Source organism: Nicotiana tabacum, chromosome 14 (assembly GCF_000715075.1).
Source record: "Nicotiana tabacum cultivar K326 chromosome 14, ASM71507v2, whole genome shotgun sequence".
In the NCBI taxonomy this organism is placed as follows: Eukaryota; Viridiplantae; Streptophyta; class Magnoliopsida; order Solanales; family Solanaceae; genus Nicotiana; species Nicotiana tabacum.
In genome coordinates, this window is record NC_134093.1 from 16,278,457 (window position 1) to 16,289,141 (window position 10,685).

The following is a 10,685-nucleotide window of genomic DNA, read 5'->3' on the forward strand; positions in this document are numbered from 1 at the left end:
GTACTCTATACTGAAAAGGAAACATAACCAGGGGTTGGTGCCATGTATTACTGAAAAAGAAATGTAACCAGGGGTTGGTGCCCTGTATTACTGGGAAAAAGAATGTTCAATCCCCTTGGTGAAAAAGTTCTACATGGGTTAAGCGACGAAAAGCAAGCCGGGGCAAAGAGTACTTCTAATCGAAAATATAAGCTGGATCCCCTTAGGCGAAAAGGTTCCACCTAGATTAAGCTACATAAAACATCCTGAGCGAAGAGTACTTCTATCCGGAACTGTGAGCTGGATCTCCCTAGGTGAAAAGGTTCTACCTGGGTTAAGCTACGTAAAACATCCTGAGCGAAGAGTACTTCTACCCGGACCTATGAGCTGGATCCCCTTAGGTGAAAATGTTCTACCTGGGTTAAGCTACGTAAAACAACTTGAACGAAGAGTACTTCTACCTAGAACCATGAGCTGGATCCCCCTAGGCGAAAAGGTTCTACCTGGGTTAAGCTACGAAAAAATAACCTGGGTGAAGAGTACTTCTACCCGGAACTGTGAGCTGGATCCCCCTAGGCAAAAATGTTCTACCTAGGTTAAGCTACGAAAAATAACCTGGGCGAAGAGTACTTCTACCCGGAACTATGAGCTGGATTCCCCTAGGTGAAAAGATTCTATCTGGGTTAAGCTACAAAAAACAGCCTGGGCGAAAAGGACTTCTACCCGGAACTATGAGTTGGATTCCTCTAGGCGAAAAGGTTCTACCTGGGTTAAGCTACAAAAACCAATCCTGGGCGAATAGTATTTCTACCCGAAAACTATGAGCTGGATCCCCTAGGCGAAAAGGTTCTACCTGGGTTAAGCTACGAAAAACAATCCTGGGCGAATAGTACTTCTACCCGGAAACTATGAGCTGGATCCCCCTAGGCAAAAAGGTTCTACCTGGGTTAAGCTACGTAAAACAACCTGAGCGAAGAGTACTTCTACCCAGAACTATGAGCTGGATCCCCCTAGGCAAAAAGGTTATACCTGGGTTAGGCTACAAAAAAAAAACAAGCCTGGGCGAAGAGTACTTCTACCCGGAACTATGAACCGGATCCCCCTAGGCGAAAAGGTTCTACCTGGGTTAAGATACAAAAACCAATCCTGGGCGAATAGTATTTCTACCCGGAAACTATGAGCTGGATCCTCCTAGGCAAAAAGGTTCTACCTGGATTAAGCTACGAAAATGAAAGGTATGGACAGTAGTGATGCATGCTGAAAATAAAATAAAATGGAGATTTTGAGGGACTTACCTTTGGTGATATTCGTCCTTTCAGAATTGTCATTCTGCATTGCTTTGTTCCTGTTTCAAACAAAGAAAATTTGTGAGTTTTTAAAGTGGTGGTCGGTTTGTGGCCTTGATGCACTGAGGAGTTTGAGTTCACGGATAACCCGTTGTCGAAGAACTGATTCTATTAGAGTGGTACCGAGATGCTCGGATACATTGTATCATTTTCTGGAGACTCTGTCTTTCTGACGTCTCCCCTGGCTGTTTCATACCCGAATGTCCACGGTACCGTTAACCCTTGTATCTAAGGCAAAGCAATTTTTTTTTATCAAACTTAGTTGTCTTGCACTCAGAACCAGTTTGTGTCTGTAGTGCTTATCAATTTTTCCCATGAAGCAAGTCTTGCTTAGGCAAATTTTTCAGTTTCTTTGAGACACTTTGTCTGCCTTATCAAAAGAGATCACAGATGGATTCCTGCCTTCGTCAATGCCGTATATACTCCAAATTGTGCTCGGTATTACAGGAAAACTGTAGACAGCTTTGCAGCCATTTTTGCTTTGATTTTGATGCAAGATTAGACCGAAAGAGAATCTAAGAAAAATTATGGAAAAGAATAGAAGAGCAATTGGAAGTGAAAAAGGAATTGTGTCTAAATAAAAGGTGTCCCTTTCGGGGAGAGAAATAAGGAGACTTATCTGGAGATATGTGCCGACTTCAATGAATCAAGACATGCATTTTGGACTGGACGCCTGATCTGTCTGAGCTGTCTAATTATCAAAATACGTCGCAAATGTTCATCCTGAAACTGTCTTGGTTGTGCTCATGCCGGAGCATCGAAGACCCTCATTCGGCTAGTAGCGCCCTTTGCGGGTTTTCGCTAACTAACCTCTCTCATTTCTCTAATCACTGTTGCCTTATGGTGCCCATCTGGTTTTCACCAATAAGACTCTTGCATTTCTCTGCTCACTGTCGCCTTACAGTGCTCATACGGGTTTTCACCGATAAGACTCTCTCATTTCTTCTTTTCTTTTTTTTTTTTTTTTTGCGGAAGGTTGGCCAATGCCCCTAGCATGGGGACTTCAAGTATTCTCAAAGATCGATCAGAAATTCTTAACAGGAAAAGGCAAAAAGAACCTTGAACTGAATTACAACTTTTGAAACTGTTTCTACGGGAAAACCGTAAGATAAAAATAAACTTCTGCCCCAGTTTTGGAGTATTGGGAATATGGATTTTTGTTGCGATGGGACCGAACCTAGGGTAAGGCTGCCTACGTATCCTTTCTGAATCAGGTCGGACGTAGTTCAATTACTCAAAAGAATTTAATGTTTGACTTCTTTTTTTTTTTTTTGAGTACACAGGTGCCAAAGAAAATGGAAAACAAGGAAGAAAAATACAGCTTAAAAGGGGTAACAAAAGGGTGACACTTGCTTGGAATAGCGAGCAATGGTAGCCTTCATCATCTCGATCTAAGAAAATCATGCGTGAAAGCTCCACAGTGGGTATATATTAGACATAATATCTTTTGACTGCATCTGCAATAATAGTCATGTCTGGTACCCGTCCTTCTTCATCTACCAAGTGCAAGGCCCCTTTTGGTAACACTTTCTTGATGATGTAGGGTCCTTTCTAGTTTGGGGCGAACTTTCCTTTAGCTTCTACTTGGTGTGGAAGAACGCATTTCAGAACGAGTTGGCCTACCTCGAAATGCCTTCGACGCACTTTCTTGTTGTAAGCATGTGCCATTCTTTGCTGGTATAACTGGCCAAAGCATACTGCCGCTAGCCGTTTTTCATCAATCAGCATTAGTTGTTCTAATCAGGTCTTTACCCATTCTGTATCTTCAATCTCCGACTCCACAATGATCCGAAGAGAGGGAATTTCGACTTCAGCCGGTATTACAGCTTCTGTCCCATATACCAACAAATAAGGAGTTGCACTAACAGATGTGCGAGCAGTCGTGCAGTATCCCAAAAGAGCAAAAGGCAACTTTTCATGCCATTGTCTCAAACCTTGGATCATTTTCCTAAGAATCTTTTTGATGTTCTTGTTCGCTGCTTCAACGGCTCCATTGGCTTTTGGCCGGTAAGGGGTAGAATGGCGATGCATAATTTTAAATTGCTCGCATACCTCCTTCATCAAATAACTATTGAGATTGGCTGTATTGTCAGTGATAATGGTAATTGGGATACCAAAGCGGCAGATGATGTTGGAATGAACAAAGTCTACCACAACTTTCTTGGTGACTGCTCTGAAAGTGACGGCCTCCACCCACTTGGTGAAGTAATCAATGGCAACCAAAATGAATCTATGCCCATTTGAAGCCTTTGGCTCAATTGGCCCAATAACATCCATTCCCCATGCAACGAAAGGCCAAGGAGAGGACATGGATGCAACTCCGAAGGTGGTGAGTGAATTAGGTCACCATGAATCTGGCATTGGTGACACTTGCGAACAAAACTGAAGCAATCTCGCTCCATTGTAAGCCAATAATACCCTGCCCGCAGAGTCTTCTTCGCCAAAACATATACATTCATGTGAGGTCCGCATACCCCCGAATGCACTTCACTCATGATCCGCTCGGCTTCTGTGGCATCTACGTATCTCAACAAGTTCAAATCTGGGGTCCTTTTGTACAAAATTTGCCCATTCAGGAAGAAACCGCTAGCGAGCCTCCTTATAGTTCTTTTTTGATCTCCCTTGGCGTGCTCTGGGTATTCTCTCATTTTCAGGAATCATTTTATGTCATGATACCATGGTTCACCATCTGGTTCTATCTCAATTGTATTGCAGTAACCGTGTTGATTCCGAACTTGGATTTCTAGTGGATCGATATGGGTGTTTCCAGGATAAGGGAGCATCGAGGCTAAAGTAGCCAAAGCATCGGCTAGCTCGTTGTGAAACCTGGGAATGTACCTGAACTAGATGGATTTGAATCTTTTGCTCAAATCTTGTACACATTGTCTGTATGGAATAAGCTTGATGTCTCGAGTCTCCCATTCACCTTGGGCTTGCCGGATAAGCAAGTCAGAATCTCCCATAACCAATAATTCATGCACATCCAGATCGAGGGCCATTTTCAAACCCATGATACAGGCTTCGTATTCTTCCGTATTATTGGTATAGAAGAACCGAAGTAGGGCTGTTGTAGGGTAATACTGTCCAATAGGTGAGATGAGGATTGCCCCGATCCCAACTCCTTTGTTATTGACAGCTCCATCAAAATACATTTTCCATAGAGGGTTGTCGTATGGAACTACTTCCTCTATTGAGTTGACCTCTTCATCTGGGAAGTATGTGGTAAGTGGCTTGTACTCATCATCAACTGGATTCTCTGCCAAATGATCGGCCAGAGCCTGTGCTTTCATCACGGTGTGAGTGACATAGACGATGTCGAACTCTGTGAGCAGGATTTGCCATTTTGCGAGCCTGCCGGTGGGCATTGGCTTTTGGAAGATATACTTCAGAGGATCCATTCTGGATATGAGGTAAGTGGTATAGGCCAAAAGATAATGTCTCAACTTCTGAGCGACCCAAGTCAAGGAACAACATGTCCTTTCTAAAAGGGTGTACTTAACCTCATAATTGGTGAACTTCTTGCTCAAATAATATATTGCTTGTTCCTTTTTGCCTGTCACATCATGTTGCCCCAGAACGTATCCAAAGGAATTATCTATCACCGATAGATATAAAAACAAAGGCCTACCAGGTTCAGGTGGGACCAGTACAGGGGGTTTGGATAGATAATGTTTGACCCTGTCAAAAGTATTTTGGCAATCGTCTGTCCGCTTGATTGCAGCATCCTTTTTCAGCAATTTAAAGATGGGCTCGCACGTGGTTGTGAGTTGAGCAATGAACCTACTGATGTAGTTCAACCTTCCGAGCAAACTCATGACCTCCTTTTTGTTCTTCGGGGGTGGCAGATCTCGAATGGACTTTATCTTAGATGGATCCAATTCGATACCTCTCCGACTGACTATAAAACCGAGGAGTTTCCCAGATGGAACTCCAAACGCACATTTGCCTGGATTGAGCTTAAGGTCATACCTTCGAAACCGTTCGAAGAACATTTTCAAATCATTCACATGGTCAGCCTGTGTCTTTGATTTTATGATGACATCATCGACATATACTTCAATCTCTTTGTGCATCATGTCGTGAAAAATGGTGGTCATGGTCCTCATGTAAGTTGCCCCTGCATTCTTTAAACCGAATGGCATGACCCTGTAACAATAGACACCCCACGGAGTGGTGAAAGCGGTCTTTTCTGCATCACTCTCATCCATTAGAATCTGGTGGTACCCAGCATAGCAATCCACGAACGACTGTATCTCATGCTTTGCGCAATTATCTACAAGAATATGGATATTCGGCAAAGGAAAATTATCTTTTGGGTAGACATAATCAACTTATCAAAGACACATTGTCTCAAAGTACAATAAAAAAGAGAGAAAGTCAATGAAGTTAAACTTGCAAAAACAAATTATGCAATATGACTGGTTTGTACATAAACTTCACCTAGAAAAAATATGTTTGTGACGGTAATATTTATGAGTTGGAATCAATTTTTTTACTTAAATACAAATAAAAAGCAATACTTCAATATTCCAAGCAATTGAGGTTTGAATACAAAAATTTGATATCTACAAATACACATACCCATATGTTTTTTTGAGTCATAGCTGAATTATAGCATGTTTGGCCAAGGTTCTAAAATCACCTTATTTTGAGAAGTGTTTTTTTTCAAAAGTACTTTTAAAAAAAGTGCTTTTGGTGAGAATCAGTTTGTGTTTAGATAATTAATTTAAAAAACACTTTTGAGCAGTATTCAGAAAAGTGCTTTAGAAGATAAGCTACTTTTTTCTCCTTCTCCTCAAAAGCACTTTTTGCCTTCTAAAAACTTGGCCAAACATGCTATTAGTTATTGACGTTTCAAGAGTACTCCATTAATTTCATTAATAATATATCTAAATGGTATTTGTCTCGTATCAGAATTAGTCTACAAAGTAATCCATCATGAAGATATATTTATTCAAAGAAAATAAGAATTGTCGATGGGCGCAATTTTAACCCATCAATATTATAATTTTTTGGCAGAATTGCCTAGGAGACACTTGTACTTATTTTGGATTGTCATCTCGATCCCTACACTCCCATAAAGTTTCAGTCAGACACCTCAGCTTAATCAAAACAAGACTTTTAAACCCCTTCGGATTAGTGTGATTCTCACTTGCTTGATGTAGATGACAAATCAGCATCCACGTCAGATTCTATGCCAAAATAATATTATTTAACAAATTTTAATTTCATAAAGAAAAAATAAAAAAAGAAAAGTAAAAAATTAAAATTAAAGAAAAACCCTTCCTCCCTTCTTCAAACCCACCCACTCAACCTTCTTAAGAGAATAACGCCACCTGCCATGGCTTCTTCACCATGAGTACCACCACTTCCAATATCAATTCTTCTTTCTTATAATCTCACATTCACTCCTCTTTTAATTTAAGTTATCTATCCATGAAAAATTCGCTTGAAAAATACACGACCAGAGAATTAATTCTTTTGAATTTTGACTTATTCCTCTACCCCAATTTGAAAGGGCTGTGAAAAACTTTGAAAGCTTAGACCACCGGAAAAAATGGAAGAGCCATAGAGAAGGGAAAGATGATATGATGGAAGAAAAAATACACACCAAGGAGAAACTTTAATGGAAGAAGAGATGAAGAAAGATGAAGAAAAGGGGAAGGGAGGGGATCTGAAGAAGAAGAATAGAAGGAGGGAGGGGGCGACAGAACGAATGGGGAGGAGGGCAGAACCGGGGAGGGGGCGCTGAAGATGAAGAGAAGAGGGGGAGGGGGAGGGGGAGAGGGAGAACGAAAGGGGATGGTAGATATGAAGAAGAACATAGAAGGGTGAGGGGACTATGCTAGTATTTCTTTTATTTAATTAATTTTTTATTTTTATTTTTTTAATAAAGAAAAATATCAACTCACGCACCGAATGTGCGTGCAAATCACTCATTTTGTCCACTTCAGCCATATCAATGTCACATAAGCTCGATCAACGGTCAGAAGGGTTTAAAAGTCTTATTTTGATCAAGTTGAGGTGTTTGGATAAACTTTATGGAGTAGAGAGACCGGGATGACAATCTGAAACTAGTACAAGTGTCTCCCAAACTATTCTACCTAATATTTTATCTAGAATTTCGATCCTTAGAACTCAATGGTAATTATTGATGGGTACAATATTAACCCATCATTTAACGATTATTATTATTTTGTAAAATTATGTTATCTCGCGAATTTATATCTTTTCTTAGCTCTGATACCAAAGAGCAACCCAACAAAATTCATAAGAAGATAACACGTAAAAAGCTTCGGATATGGATATCATAAAAATAAAGATGGTGACTCTGGAATGAGTTTCGACTTAGTGGCTCTACATAGTTTGGACACATGAAAAAGAATGACGAGACATAAAGCTGAAAAGCAGTAGAAAAGAAAAGACGTAAATATTAGAAATTTGAAAGAAGAATGTGCTTAAATCATATGAGATATTATATAATGTTAGAAGATTGTCACACCTCGTTTATGCCCCCCCAAAACGATAATGTGTTTGGATTGTGATTTAAAAAGTTTTTTCAATTAAAGTGATAATTTTTGAAATATGGATTATTTTATTTACAGAGTTGCCACTTGGAATTGATTTTTTGCTGGTGTTCCAAGTCACCTTTTACTTGAATCCGGGTAAGGAATTCTGTTGACTAGGGAAAAGGTGTAAGGCATTCCCCGAGTCCCGTGATTTTAGCACGGTCGCTTTATTGACTACAACTTGGCTTGAATTAATTTTGGATAAACTGTGATTTATTGTTTTTCATGTTTTATCTATCCGCTTTTAATTATTAAAATATGGAACTATCTATGAAACGAATGACTATGTGTGAATCCGTTTTGTTTATTGTATAAAAATTATATCACGCGTACATGTACACAATTAATAGCATTTTATTATATTAAGATTATTTTTACCAAAGTTACGTGAACACATACTTCTGTTTTAATTTTGAAAATCATAATTATGTCACGCGAACGTATACATAATCGCAATAAACTAATTAAAAGCGCGCCTAAAGTACTTTATCGGTGTTCATTATTCTTCTTAAAGTTTGAGATTATTATAAGGTTATGAATTATGGAATTACTTGAGGAAGAAATCTATGTTTTAACTAAAAATTATTAACAAGAACAATTATGTTACAACTTAATTAATTGCTAACATTCTTTTGAAATTACAAATTAAACTACATAGTGAATTAGATTGCCAATGAATATTGCTGAGATTCAAATAAATGCAAATGCTCGGTCCAAATAATAGCCTTAAAACCCAAGTACTCTTAAAAGAACTAACGACCCACTTGATTAAAGACAAAGATCCAATTATATATTTACTCCTAAAATTATCATGCTTCTCTTCCCATAGCTAACAAATGGATGATTAATTATACTAAACATGGCATAGGTACACAGAGCAACAAATACGCAGCATGATTCTTCAGGCAACAATTTTATCGAAATGAACTCAATCCCATATCTAAGAAAAACCACAGACAAATATGTAAATAACGAAACTTAAAGTAAGCGGTCGGACCTTTAGTAACAAAGATATTTCCTTTATTTGTAAGCACCTCCAGTGAAATTACAACAGCTGAAATCAAAGCCGAATGGACTCTAATAGAGAAAACTCGCTAGAACCCGAATAGAAAACGCAGCGGCGCCGGAACCTCGAATACTTTACGGATGAGCTGGTGCTTTTGGCATATTTTATGGCTGTTTTTTCATTGAATTTTGACTGCTTTTTTGCCCAGATTTTTGGACTATGTTTGAGCGGTTTCTGCAGCAGGTTTCAGCTGGTGTTTTGCTGGGTTTTGGTGTGTTTTTGCTGTTGGGTTTGTTGCTGATTTTCAGCTGGAGTTTGAGTGGCTATGGTTGTAAATGATGGAAGATTAACTGAATTTTGATGGAGTTGTTTAGTGGAGGAAAACGGGAGGAGTTATGGCTGCTTTCAGCTGAATTTTAACGAAGAGAAAGGGGTTGTTTGGGTGGTTGAAGGCTGGTCTTCGAATGAAGAAGTATGTTGTGCCTTTTTGGTATCGATCCCTTTTCCGATTCTGTTTTCGTCCCCTCCGTTCTCTTTTCGTGTATGTGTGTCTATTGGGGTGGTGTTAAAGTGTGTCTTATAGCTGAAAATGGGGTATGGAATTTGTGATAGGAGACAAATATGGGGGACAAGGAGTGGGGAACAATGGAGAGTGGAGTAGGGAGCAAAGTGTGGGGGGACAAGCATGAGGGCAAGCATGGGGGACAAGAAAATTTAGAATGGCAACAAAGTATGGGGACAAAGAGTGGGAACATGCGTAGGAAGATGGGAGCGAGAAATATTCAAGCACGGTAAAAAATTAGGTGCTCACAAAGATAAGTGCAATAATATAACTAAAGGATAAATAAATAAATAAATAAATAAGAATCTTTTTCAAAAATCAGATAAAAGGAAAAACCGAGTGAAGTACCCGACTTTCTGAAATGAATGATTTCTGAAAATATTTTAAGTTTGTGTTAGAGTCCATAGCTCTCTATAAATAGCAAAGACTAGTTTGTTAGAGGTATAAAAAAAAATTCTATAAGTCACTTTATCTATATATATATATATATATATATATATATATATATATATATATATATTTCACTGGCTATTTTTAATTTAAGTGGAACGATTATTTAAGTTAATTCTTCAAAAAACACCTTATGCAAAAACTTCTTGCAAAAAATAAGTTGTAACTTGGGCCAATCTTAGGAAGCCATAGCTTGCAAGTGCAATGAACCTTCATCACTCAGGTCATGGGCCTTTGTCCTTTGACCCTGTCCTTGTAAGTATTTGGGTGGGCCTTTATGTTGGACATTGAAACAGGCCCAAATTTGATCTTGTTAATTTTCATTTGGGCTTTAGAACTGGCCCAATAAACTAGATCCAGCCCAAAATAAGCCACCGACGAAATTGATCACAAATTGACAGCTCGAGGAGTGTGAAGTTCGCGTAATTGACGATTTGACGTTATAATTTCCTAAGGTGTTATCTGTCATGCAACTTGTACTTCTTAGATTCGAAAATATTAAACTAAATATAAAAATAAACAAAACGGTTCCACACTAGAGAATAATTTTTACTTTTCCTCTATTATATTTCACATGACTTATTTAACTTAATACAAAATTTGTGATAATTATATTTGAAACTCATTCCAGAGTCACATCAAAGTTTTTAGTTTGTAAAAGTTAAAAAAGTTAGTATAAATATGAAATGATTCCATACATATTGCAACTTCTTAAAATGGAAGAATATCATAATATTGAAACAAGGAAAACTAAATTGAAAAGATTCATTTTT